Source organism: Thermobia domestica, chromosome 16 (assembly GCF_964235325.1).
Source record: "Thermobia domestica chromosome 16, izTheDome1.hap1.1, whole genome shotgun sequence".
Classification (NCBI taxonomy): domain Eukaryota; kingdom Metazoa; phylum Arthropoda; class Insecta; order Zygentoma; family Lepismatidae; genus Thermobia; species Thermobia domestica.
In genome coordinates, this window is record NC_137469.1 from 175,037,218 (window position 1) to 175,050,622 (window position 13,405).

A 13,405-nucleotide genomic window follows, 5' to 3' on the forward strand; every position below is an offset into this window, starting at 1 on the left:
ACTATAAATTGAAGTATTCTTCGTAAGTAGAATTCTGGAACTCGATAGTAATTACTTCTGATATTACAGACACAGAATTATATGATAGTGAATTTAGTTTTAGGAATTATTAGGCTTATTTCAGAGTATGTAACAATTTACTTTAGCTGATTGATGTGGGTTTGTTCAAGCTAGATCCAGGGTCTGATTTAACTTTTCTGTGGCCCGGAGCATGATTTCCTGCATGAGGTTTCTTCTTACATTTTTCTTTTGAAAATTCATACGAGTATAGTTCAAGTAGTCGCTGAATTTAGAGGCCCCTTAAATTCTGAAGCCCTGAATCTAGGCACCGTAAGCTCATGCCTAAATCAGGTCCTGCCTAGACCTATAGCACATTGTCTATTATATTCCGTTAAATCAGTTTACGAGTTGTCATTAGTTGTTAATAGATGAATATCTATGTACCATCTTAATTTTGTTTTTATACGGATTGCTTCGTAACAATATGGCACACCTGAACCTGCACTCGTGTTCTCCAAATCAAATATAAACGTTATTTTTACGTAAGAAAACTTAGGACATCAAAGTGGTTAATTATTTATTTATGAATAAAAGTGAAATGAAAATGTGAGAAACAAAATCACCAGTATGTAAAGTTATTCACTTGAAAGCACAAAAGAAAGTAATGTTTGTATACAAAGCTTGTTCATGCGTTCATGTGTTCGGAATATACATGTGTTTACTAAAGAAAATAAACCAACATTTATTGCATCAAAAGATCCAACATATTTCAATCAAAAATTTTCTTGTACTCCCTATATCTGGAGAAGTACACACAGGGTAGCCAAACCCAAACTATCAGTATGATGTGCTTATTCCGTAGAAAATACGAAAACTCGATTTAGAGGCCAGTGAAAAATTTTGTGACCCCTAATCCTAAAATTAGTTATTGGCCAAGTTTGCAATCTCTTGATGCATCATTTCTAAAATTCTTGTTTTCAATTTTACAATATGATATATTTGTCAGACCATTAGAAGGTATTGTTAGCAAGAATGAATAATATTGTTCAGTCTTGTAGTCTGTTTCTGAATAGTTTCCATATTGTAATTCAACCATTAGACTTCGGATGATTTTAGGCTCAATATATAACCATTATTTCTCTTTAAACTTAATTCTGCTTTTAATATTATTTGACAAACGTCTTTAAGAACACTCACTTCCATGTTCCAGGTTCTTTATTTTCATTACCAGCTAGCATGTTCTAATGTTTGTTTAAAGCTTCAGGAAGGTAAAGAATATACACCTACCTATTTCTTTACTGTAATTGAGCTTAAAGGCAAGAGTATGTACTCCTAAAATAAAGTATTTTTGATATATAACTGTTCATAACATATGTTGCTAATGTTTGGATTGGTGTTCTTTATTGCTAACGAATATAGACATGAAAACTGATTAGACAGCTTGGAATAAAGAAAACCATTAACTATATGGGCTTCAAAATCAAATATAGAACAAAGTTAATACGAAGTTATAATAGAAAAATTAAAGAAAATGTCTCCTATTAAGTGGTTTATAAAAACGTTTATACTTACGTTAGATGTAAATCTGATTCTCAAAGCCAGGTATCAGCTAACACTTTTCCTTGGATTCGTCAGCACAATATAACTTTTTGCTGTAACTTTTTTTTTAATTAACTGAGAGGAGAATTTCACAAGAATCAAACCATTATATGTGATCCAAACTATTAACTAAAATTGCGTTTCATGTGTAGATGTAATTGCCACACGCACAAACACACATTGTCGAACTCTTTTGCGTCGTTAATATTCACAAAATTAAATTTTAATACACGACAAATGAGATTTAAAGAACTGTAGAACCGAACAGCTGTTCCAGAAAGCCTCACTTCTCGTAAAACACTTTCCACAACCAGTCACCGTCAGCTTCACTGCTTTTCCTTCTCAAAAGCAGCTCAGAGAAGAGCGAAAGCAGCCAACCGTGTTACTAGGTAATGTCTTGTTCGCTCGTTCATGTCTCCGTTTCCAATGTTGCCAGTTGCTATAAAATGTTGGGTATACCACAAAGTACATTGCAACGTCCCATTATTACGATTATTGTTTCCCGGAAATGAATTCTTTAAAATAAGCAGAAACAAAAGGAATGTTAATTAAATAAGAAGTTCTGAACAGTACCTTAAAAAGAAACTAATAGAATTCAGCGTATCGTAAACGAGTACAGATTCAAGTGGTAATGACGTCAGAAACTCCTGGAATGTAAAAATAATAATATGAGGAGCGTTTTTTCAAAACTCGATAGAGCACAAATTTTGAGAAACGGATATATATATATATATATATATATATATATATATATATATATATATATATATATATATATATATATATATATATATATGGGATAGACATGCTTTTTATCCTACCAATCGAATTGTGAAATCAGAATTGGAACATCTGGATATGTATCGTGTGTATAGCATAGTGAATCATGAGCGTTTTGTCAGAACTCGATAGAGCTCATGCACATATTTTTAAGTAGTCAGGGAGTTGACTTCTCAAAACTCGATACAGCACATTGTTGAATATTACCGAATCCTGCAATCCCGTGGAGTTGTCAAAGTTCTTAACAGGAACTGACAAATCAAAACACTGAAGAGACCTCAGAACATTCTGAAAGCAAAGTTGCCATTTTACATATAGAGATGCAACATGTCATATCCTACAGACGTATGTACTGTTACTGTAAATGTGAAGGACACTTACATTGGGTTACCTGTGGAGATTTCTGTTTTCAAATCTGGAACTAAAACATGCCACAAAGAAATGCTGAGATCCTCATGCCTACAGAAGATGAACATGGTGTCCAGTGAAAAGAAAAAGGACGTAAAGAAACTCTTACACTTTTTCGAAATGCCGGAAGAAGCAAGAGAATTTTATGAAGATGTTCTCAGAGACTGCTAACTACAACGCAAAATTATGTTTCATTACTTACTATTGTAAATACCTTGTATTCTTACCTTCTGCTGTTACTTTTTAACATTTTCCTTAATGTATATTATTTTTTCATTTGTGTAACTATGTAGAAGTAACCCTTTACAGTGTACACAAAACTAACTCAATAAAACAAAATATTAATAAGAACTAAATAAAGAATATATCATGACGATATAAAACTAAAATCACAATAGTAATATAACAGTATAACAGTATAAAAATAATAATACTAGCAGCAAATTCAGGTTCAGTCACATTCCTTTGTCTCCTGTCCATGTACTCTATCGAGTTTTGAAAAAAAAACTGCATTTTTTAAGTAGCCAATTCTATGACAAATATCTGTATTCTCTAGGAGATTCACGTTGCCTGTACTTGTCTCAGGATAGGGGCCGCGGTGGCTCAGTGGTAGAGCGTTCACCTCTGGTGCTTGGGGTCCCGGGTACGATCCCAGCCCCCGCCAAGTGAACTTTGTGGTGGACAAACGCCGTGTGCGTGGGTTTTCTCGGGGTTCTCCCGTTTCCTCCCACTTTCTTCATTCCACCATTTCATTCATTACTCATCATCACCGTCTCCTTTAGCCTAACAGGCATAACCGTGGGACGTAAAACTCAAAGATTTCATTTCATTTTTTTTTTTTTTTTTTTTTTTTTTGTCTCAGGATAATAACTATTATTACCTACAATTAAGTTTCTTTAAGGTTATATACAATAATAACAAAAATGCAATTCCTGTAAAAATGATGCTTTGTGGTCTATCGAGTTTCGAAAAAACGCTCCTCATATGCTGTTCATAAATGTTTCTAATGCGTTTGCTGAGGAGTACGGAGGCTCAGTGATAGAACGTTTATCTATGGTACGTGTGTTCCTGGTTCCTTCCTCGGCGAGGTAAGTTTGTAGTGGACAACATTGTCGGAAACTCCTGTTTCCTTCCACATTCTCACACCACCAATTCTCCCATCATTATTCAGTTCCTTTAAGTACCTGTCTCTCTTAGCGTAACTGGCATAATAGTGGGACGTTACACTAAGGATTAGGTTTAGGAATTAGATTTTCGTGGAACCGGTTCTTGAAGATCCAGTTTTCAGAACCGGTTCCAGACCTGGATCCGAATATCCGGTTCCAGAACTGGATCTTGGGAACCGGTTCCAGAACTGCATCCGAAGAACCGGTTCCGGAACCGAATCTTCTAGAACCGGATCCGTTCCAACCCGAAAACCGGTTCCACCAGGAACCGGTTCTGGCCATCTCTAGTATATGAGAGATGACGTCCCTCGGCAAGCACATTATCCAATAAAAGGGAAGGAAGAAAAGATTGGGGAAAGAAGGAAGCGACCTGGGACCTATATGTTAGTTACCATCCCGACATTTGCCTAGTGTGCATGAGGAAAATTCACATTCAGGATGGCTGGCCTGAAAAACCTGTTTACAATTTTTCAACCGAGTGCTCCCACCGGGAATCGAACCTGGGACCGCTCGCACCGAAGGCGAGAGGGTTATAATGTTAAAGTATAAGTTTCATTTTATTTCATATACGAGGAAAAGTCAAAAAATAAAGGGACTTTTGCAATTTCTATCACTAGGGTTTGGTAACTGCTACCATCCAGCGCTGAATCAGTGTCGTCTGCAACACTTCTATGCAAGGTGTCACTCTTATCCCCGCGTTAGTCGTTCGAGTGTAACAGACCGTTAAACATGGTAGCTCCATTGTCAATCTGCACGCTTTTTGTTTGCAAAAGGTGTTAGACACAACCAGGAGCGTCATTTCAGACTTCCCTTGACGGGAGCAAGAGCACTACCGACATAAGACTTTCACGTTTTGTATTAGTATATTAGTTGACAGTCGATTAAAGTATATTTATTCTTCAAATTCTTGGGAAGGGGAGCAACTGTCCCCTCCTGCCCCTCCTAAATGACGCCTCTGAACACAACCAGAAGGTGTGTGCAGGGTGGGTTCCAAAAGAATTGTCAGCACACCATAAGGTACAAAGGTTGGACATCCCTCGTAAAAATTTAGCCCGTTGTCCAGTGGTGCCCACCCCCCCTTATGTCCATGACGCACCCCCCCAACTGTCTATCCGTAGGTGTTCTTCCATGAAAAAATCTTCTTTTCGATTAATTTTACCCCCCCCATCAAACATATTTATATAGATTTTTAACCCCCCCAAATATTTCAATGACGCAGTTTGCGTCATAGCCCCCCCTTGTGGGCACCCCTGCGTTGTCGTCGCGAGGGAGATGGATTTTTACAGCAAATTGTTACTGTAGATGAAACTTGGATACACTGAGAAAAATCCGTTCTCCGGACAGCGGTATATTGTATATAGAAATATACAGTATCCTCTTGCTTACTACAGAAATAAGTATGGAGCATACGTTATCCGTATGCTACATAGGCACTGCCCTTAGATGTTACCTCATGCCGTTGCAGGATGTCTGACATCTAACAGTTTTCCGTATTTCACATGCATATATTTATGTTACATTCCTCAGCTATATGATATATATGTCCAGTGGCGTATTTACGATTTTGTTTCGGGAGGGGCTTTGCTAACTTTCGGGGGGGGGGCTTTGCCTGGAAATGTGAAAATTTGCAAGATATTTCATTTACTTTACTATACTAATTAAGATTTCGGGGGGGGGGGCTTAAGCCCGGAAGCCACCCCCCTAAATACGCCACTGTATATGTCCATTTGTATGTGAGATCCTGACCGCCTATATTGTTTCATACGGAAAGTACGTATAGATGGAACATTTATACGGAAAATATTATAAAACATGCGTTTTCAGTTATACGTCTGCTGTACGTTAAGTCCAAAAACTACAGGAATTACACATGTAACCTCCTTTTTTTAAGTACACCACCTACATTTTTTTCTCAATGTACATCATCACGAACCCGACAGTACGGCTACGAGCATGATTTGGAAACACTCATCATCCCCAGGAGTTAAGAAATTTAAACGTCAACTATTAGCTAGTCAGTGATGCGGTGCAAAACGTGTTACAGGTGCAACCGAAAAACTTTTTTTTTCCCACGGAATAAAAAAAAATGTGAAACGTTGGTAAAAGTGCGTTGAAATGCAGGGACATCCTGTAGAAAAATATTGTGTTTCAGTTTTCTATCATTAGAATAAAGGTACTTTTTCTCAGGGTGCAGAGAGATTATGTAGAAAAATAATGTATGTTTTAGTTTTCTATCATTAGAATAAAGGTACCTTTTCTCAGAGAGCAGAGAGATTATGTAGGAAAATAATGTATGTTTCAGTTTTCTATCATTAGAATAAAGGTACCTTTTCTCAGAGAGCAGAGAGATTATGTAGAAAAATAATGTATGTTTTAGTTTTCTATCATTAGAATAAAGGTACCTTTTCTCAGAGAGCAGAGAGATTAAGTAGAAAAATAATGTATGTTTTAGTTTTCTATCATTAGAATAAAGGTACTTTTTCTCAGAGAGCAGAGAGATTATGTAGAAAAATGATGTATGTTTTAGTTTTCTATCATTAGAATAAAGGTACCTTTTCTCAGAGAGCAGAGAGATTATGTAGAAAAATAATGTATGTTTCAGTTTTCTATCATTAGAATAAAGGTACCTTTTCTCAGAGAGCAGAGAGATTATGTAGAAAAATAATGTATGTTTTAGTTTTCTATCATTAGAATAAAGGTACCTTTTCTCAGAGAGCAGAGAGATTATGTAGAAAAATAATGTATGTTTTAGTTTTCTATCATTAGAATAAAGGTACCTTTTCTCAGAGAGCAGAGAGATTATGTAGAAAAATAATGTATGTTTTAGTTTTCTATCATTAGAATAAAGGTACCTTTTCTCGGAAGTCAATTTACTTCTTAACTTCTCCTCGTAATACATTTTTTGGTGAATCCTCCTTCACGTTCGAAATTGTGTTTCAAAATCATCAAAATTCTTTCTAAAAAGTCACACGCTCTTCAAGTTATTTCGAGTTAATTAATTAACACAGGACTTCTAGAAAAATAACATGTCGAAGAGAAACTGTTGGAAATTGTCGAAAACGAAAGTCACTTTGATCCTAACCACACAAAATTTATTTCTGATCTTCCTTATTTCTCGTAAATAATTAAACTCTTTATTATACTTGCAGGCTACTTGTTACTGTTTTAGAGAAATTATGCTAAACTATTCTTTTTAGATTCTGTTAAATCAATGATAAATTGTTCGTTATGATTAATTGCTAATATTATTTTTTAACTAAAATTCTATACTTGAGATAAAAATATATCTCCAGCTTTTGGAAGTACAGACCCTAGTAGCAAGTAAGCTTTCACCCAGTTTGCGTGTGCTTCGCTTTTGGCTTTCTACGTTTGCCTTTTCGACGCGTGCTTTCATACAACCTGGCTGCACTTGCTATACTTGTAAGCGATACTTTAGATTCTTCCCACAGTAGCATAGCATCAGTGGCCATTCATTAGCTATTGACTGTCCTGTATGGTTGCGAAACATGGTCGCTTACTCTCAGGGAAGAATGTAAACTGAAAGTATTTGAGCACAAGATCCTGAGACGAATATTCGGACCCAAGAGGAACGGGAATGGGGAATGGCGGAAACTTCATAACGTGGAACTACATAATTTGTACGGTTTACCAAACATTGGTAGGGACATCAAGTCTAGGAGGCTTAGGTGGGCAGGTCATGTAGCTGGGATGGAAGAAAGTAGAAACGCTTCCAAAGTCTTGACTGGGAGTCCAATCTGAAACGACCATTAGGAAGACCTAGGCGCAGATGGGAGGACAATATTAAGATGGATTTCGCAGAAGTAGGAATATAATGTAGGAACTGGATTCAGTTGGCTAAGGATAGAAGTCAGTAGAGAGCTGTTGCGAACGAAGTATAGAACCTTCGGGTTCATAGGTTATAGAGTTTATCTCAGTTAGTTAGTTAAGTCCAATTACTAAAACAGTGGTAAAAGAGGACATAAAGTTTGTACGCTATGTTTAAGTAAATGGGAATATTAATTCTAGTTTTCTTTCCTTTTTTTACAACGCACAATATGAAATAAGCAGGAGCCCGGAGCAAAAATACCGGGCCTCAGGTCGTCATTATTATTACTATTAAGTATTCTCCTTTTGGAGGTTCTGGGACTGATGAGGGTTACTTTTTTCTTTATTTTCTTCTTGCTAATTTTCAGTTTAGGCCTGGAAATGTTTCTTCTATGCTTCACTATCTTCAACTTCCTCCTTTAACTCCCAATATTTTGTTCTATTTTTCAAATCATCGATCACTTGTATTTTTCTTCTTGCTATTCCTTGCTTTCCTTCCATCTTTCCTTCTATGCCGGTATGAAAAAGACAATTTCTTCCCAAGATGTGTCCAATCCAATTGGCTTTTCTACGAAGGATGGTGGCTAGAAGCGTCCTCTTCTCTCCTATCCATTTTAAAACATCGTTTGATACTCTTTCTGTCCATTTTATCTTCTCCATCTATCTCCAACACCACGCTTCGAACTCTGACTTCCGTAATGTCTAAGTCTCTAAACCATACAGTCCAATTCTCCATATATAGCACTTCACCAATTCCTTCCTTAGTCTAGTATTAAGGCTGCTAGTTAAAATTGATCTTTTCTTGTTCAATGCTACTTTAGCAATAGCAATTCTCGACCTGATCTCTTTGGTGCAGTACGCGTCTTTCGTCAGAGTACTTCCCAGATTTGAAATGATCAACTTCTTGAAGTACTCTTTGTTCTACTCTGACCCATGGGATTTTCTCATAACTTTCGACTTTTCGATGTTGATTTCCATTCTATATAGTTTCCCAGTGTCAACTATTTTGTCAATCATCTCTTGTAGTCCTTCTTCGGTTCTAGCTATAATAACTGTATCATCTCCGTATCTCATCTAGATAATGATCTGCCCTGCAACCTTGAAATCTCCAATTCCCATTAATGCTTCCTTCATTAAACATTCACTGTAAATGTTGAATAAATGGGGCGACAAACTACATCCTAGTCTGGCTTTTCTTCCAATCACCACACTATTGGTATCTCCTTCATTCAAGCGCATCTTAACTCGTTGTCCTAAGTACAGGTTGCAAATGAGTCGTCGGTCTCTCCAGTTGACCCTGTCGAAAGCTTTTTGCCAATCTATGAACCACGTCCCGACTGGAAATAGAAATCTCCACCCTAGCTTTTCTTGACGTTAATATTCCTAATTTTTACTTATCACTAGTTGAGATTTCTATGACGTTGGGTGGATTAAACATTAATTATAATAATGTTATAAAATTCTAAGTTTTCAATTTACTTTCAACCTTAATATGAATGACTCATCAGTGGAGGATGTTGATCGATCCAGAACAGTAGACAATTTGTAATTCAGTACTTAAACTACAAGCTACGCATATGGAAATAAAACACACACACTGTTGTGCCGTAGTGATCTTTACATTGGTATTATAGAGTAAAATGAATGAAAAAGGGATTTAATTTAAGATTAGAAACAGCGCTGTTTCCTTATATACTGTTTCCTTCTATATTATTATTATTATTATTATTATTATTATTATTATTATTATTATTATTATTATTATTATTATTATTATTATTATTATTATTATTATTATTTTGGTAACCTATTCACCTTCCTTTTTCCTCCCTGTATTCCACTACAGTATATTTTTGCGATAGAGAGTTGGTGTTTTCTTAATTTAAATGATCTGGTATTATGGTTAGTCTTTTGTCAATGTCATGTGATTGCTATACTTAAATTTGATTGGTTGTTTATCCTTCCGATGAAGGAGCTTTGAAATTAAGTGATTGGGCCCGTCACTTGTTCTCTTCGCTAGGTATGTGTTACACCATATGTAATATTGTGTATAGTATATTTTATTTTGTGAATTTAAAGTTATTCTGGGTTTTTCCGTGAGTATATATATATATATATATATATATATATATATATATATATATATATATATATATATATATATATATATATATATATATATATATATATATATATAAAACATGTAGATAGAAAATTGATAAATATTCTAATTGAACCATCAGTTCAAATATTGGTATTGAATTTCTATAATATAAATATGTGTATTTCAAATATGGTTTATGCTGAATATGTCGTGTGATAAGGCAGGAGCCATCTTGGACTTTTATTTCATGCAACATGTGCCTGATAAATTTTTCAGTAATTATAAATTTCTTGTGGTTTTTGCATGAATCAAAATTGTTTAAATCTACTAGTAGTTGAAAATATTTTTCAAAATCGGACAAAGTTTTACGAACTTTACAAATTCGTTGTTAGATTCAACATTACGTTTATTTTTAAAAAATAATAAAATTTGTTAATGTTATCTGAATTTTTTGTGTGTTGTTTATCAAGTAGAGTTATGTTCCTGCAACCTTTGAAGACTTACTATTATTTGTTGAACTTTAGCATACCATTCTCTTTCAGTAGCTTACATTTTTACGTGCGTTAAGCGGCGTTGTAAACCACATACCTGGCCCGGGAAACTCTTCTCGGAGGGGCTATTTGTTTGAGTAGAGGGAAGGGAACGTAAAACTTTCTTTCCTGATTTTCAAAGATTTAGTTTTTCTGGGAAGGGACGGTAATGGCAACATTACCCACCTTGGCTGTTACACTGTGTCTTTGTAAAACTTCACTTATATTTCGTTCAATTGCTGCTATCTTTGAGGGATACTCTATACACTAAGATAAGCTTGCACTTTTCATACCACTAAATACAATTTAAGGTCAAAACTGTATCAAATTGAATTTCTATTATTTAATCGGTTGTTTTGACTTTAGCTTGACTTTCATCACTGAGGTTACATGAAACTAGATTTACAATTTAAGAGTTACATGAAACTAGATTTACAATTTAAGGTGGAATTCGAACTATCTTAATGGGTCGAAGTTTGAAGGCTCTACCGCCTCTAACCAAACTTGTAGACCCCGTACAGAAAAGACGTTCGTGTTAACCACTAAACCATGGGGAAAGGACAAGATCTGTATTGTTTTCCTGGCGCCCGGTGCCTAGGCCAAAATACAGGGTGGACCAAAAATAGGTATACACCCCTACATTGGTCAAGTATAACATTCTAGTTTATGGTTTTATTTGCTTCGGCTCTTCCGAGCTTAAGATGTAAGTAAAAACACATTAAGAACAAATAATAAAGAAACTAAGTCTACCGTATGAACAACAATAAGAAATGATATAAAATGCAATACAATACTGTATACCTACTTTTCGGTCGCCCTGTATAATGTTTCTTGCCCTCGGTATAAGGCATTTAGTCTATGGCTATCGAGGATGTGTTATTCCCGCAGTGAACGCGGCCTAGCTGGCTAGTCGGTAATTTTACTTTCGCTAGAGTTATAAATCATACTGTGAGCCAGTCAGGGTTTCCATGCCTTCTTTCATTTCCCGCGCCGGAAAGGTAGAATCAAAATGACCTGCTTCAGTTGGTATCTTGTGAGAAGACATGAAGGTTATCGAAGAAGTATTGCTCTTAGCTGCAGTTTCTCCTTATGTAAAGGAAAAACAGACGCCGAGGTAAACGCCTATTTATGGCACATCAAATTAATAAACATAGACTACTGCACGGCGAATTTCACTGGCAACATGTCATTCCTTTTCTCCCTTCCTTTAGACATCTTTTACTGATTCCGAAACAGCAGGCGGTCTATTGTTCCGAAACGCACCAAATACGCTCGAGCCAACGTATTCTGCGCGTTTTTATTGCTTTCGCGTTTGTGATTAGCCATCCACATTTAAATACATGACAGCGTATTCCAAACGTACACATGAGCCATAAAGACGCGTTGCGAACGCATCGAATAGCCGTTCACTTATATTCGAAGAACAAAAGAAATAATTTGTTTCCAACGCTTTTTTTTTTCAAAAGCTGTTGAAGCGATTTTCTTCATATTCCGTAAATAGTATATTGTTAACTAATTTTTTTATTGTATTCAATAATTTCAGTTTTTTTATTTATTCTATTTTTTTACATACAATATGGTATTCACATTTATTTTAAACGCTCATTTAGAATAAATAATTTATATTTATTTTTACAATTGTTATAATTTTTTATTATTAAATTTTATTATGTATTTTTAAATTAAAAATAGTGTAATACAGAACTATTTTAATATAAAGTTTCATTTAATCGATTTTAATTCTAACATTCAAATTTATTTTTTCCTAATCATTGTATTATAAACAATGTGTATTTAATTTTCTAACGGTACATGTTGAACATCTTGTACACGTGTACTATTTTGAGCTTCTCATGTATAATTCTTGACAATTCTCAACCAAACTTACAATACGGTAATTTTTTTATATCAAAATATTTTGGGATTTATTTTAAATAAAAAATTTCATCCATTTTGTGTGTAAATGGGAATGAATTTAAAACACTTATTGTGTTGCCTCTTTGAATGGCAAGGCTTATCCGTTGGAACAGGAAATGTTTGCTTTTAGGGTCCCCTGATTTATTAATTGTTAATACTCCAACTAATTTCTGTTGAAAAAATTCAAAGGAAGTACGTAGTTTAAAGGTTTAGACATGTTTGATTTGCACGATTTGCTTCAAAGCGGATTTAATGACTTTCTTCACATTCCACAGAAATTCTTATAGTTCAGTTCTCTCGAAGTAAGCCAGGAAGAACAATTACCTGAAGAGAGGAATCCCATGTGGACAATATTTTAGGAAAAAGACCTAGTTCTTTGCAGATGATGAGTTTGTTGGCGTTTCATAGGAAGTGCTATAGTCCATTTTTTAAAGAAAAATTCAGAAGAGTAGTTTAATTGTGAGGATCAATTTAGTTCATGCAATTTTCTCAATAACGACTGCAATGAATTTGTTGATAATCCATAAATAAACATTTTTTTTAGAAGTCCAGCAATATACTCCGAAGTAGCTTTCGGCCAGTTGGTGCGTGCTTGGCTTTTGGCTTTCTACACTTGTTCTTTCAACACATGCTTTCTTATAATCAGCCTTTTGTTGTACTTGCAAGCGATACTTTACAGAGAAGAGAAATGTAGTATTGAACGTGGTAATTCCGTTCACCATAGGTGCCGACTACATGGGTATGGCCTTGGTACCAAGGATCAAGCATCCGTTAGAGATTTTTAATGGATGCTCAAAAAATTAATATGGAAATAACATTTTCATGACATTGACAAAAACTTACTGTATGTGACCTCAAGTTTGATTTACATGGGCGAGTGCTTATACGTTGAATAATTGTTTATCAATATAACTTTTAGCCTTCTTAGGTATATGGCACACGAAGATTGAGCTATATAACATTATACAACAATAATAATCAATATTCACATGTGCACTCGCTGAGTTATTTCAAATAACTTGGAGTTTGATGTGTTTTTGTATTCCTACTATAGGTCAAAAGTATTTATATAAATT

General features: G+C 35.0%; 1 protein-coding gene across 1 annotated transcript in view; it reads right to left on the reverse strand.

Moving 5' to 3' along the window:
- The window catches only part of LOC145673508 (uncharacterized), a 293,832-nt gene extending 291,830 nt beyond the window's left edge, over positions 1 to 2,002 (reverse strand). The window contains exon 1 of the mRNA XM_081743276.1: positions 1,573 to 2,002. The gene's annotated coding sequence lies outside the window, so the exon portion shown is untranslated. The remainder of the gene's footprint in view (positions 1 to 1,572) is intronic.
- Between the last annotated feature and the right edge of the window lie 11,403 nt (positions 2,003 to 13,405).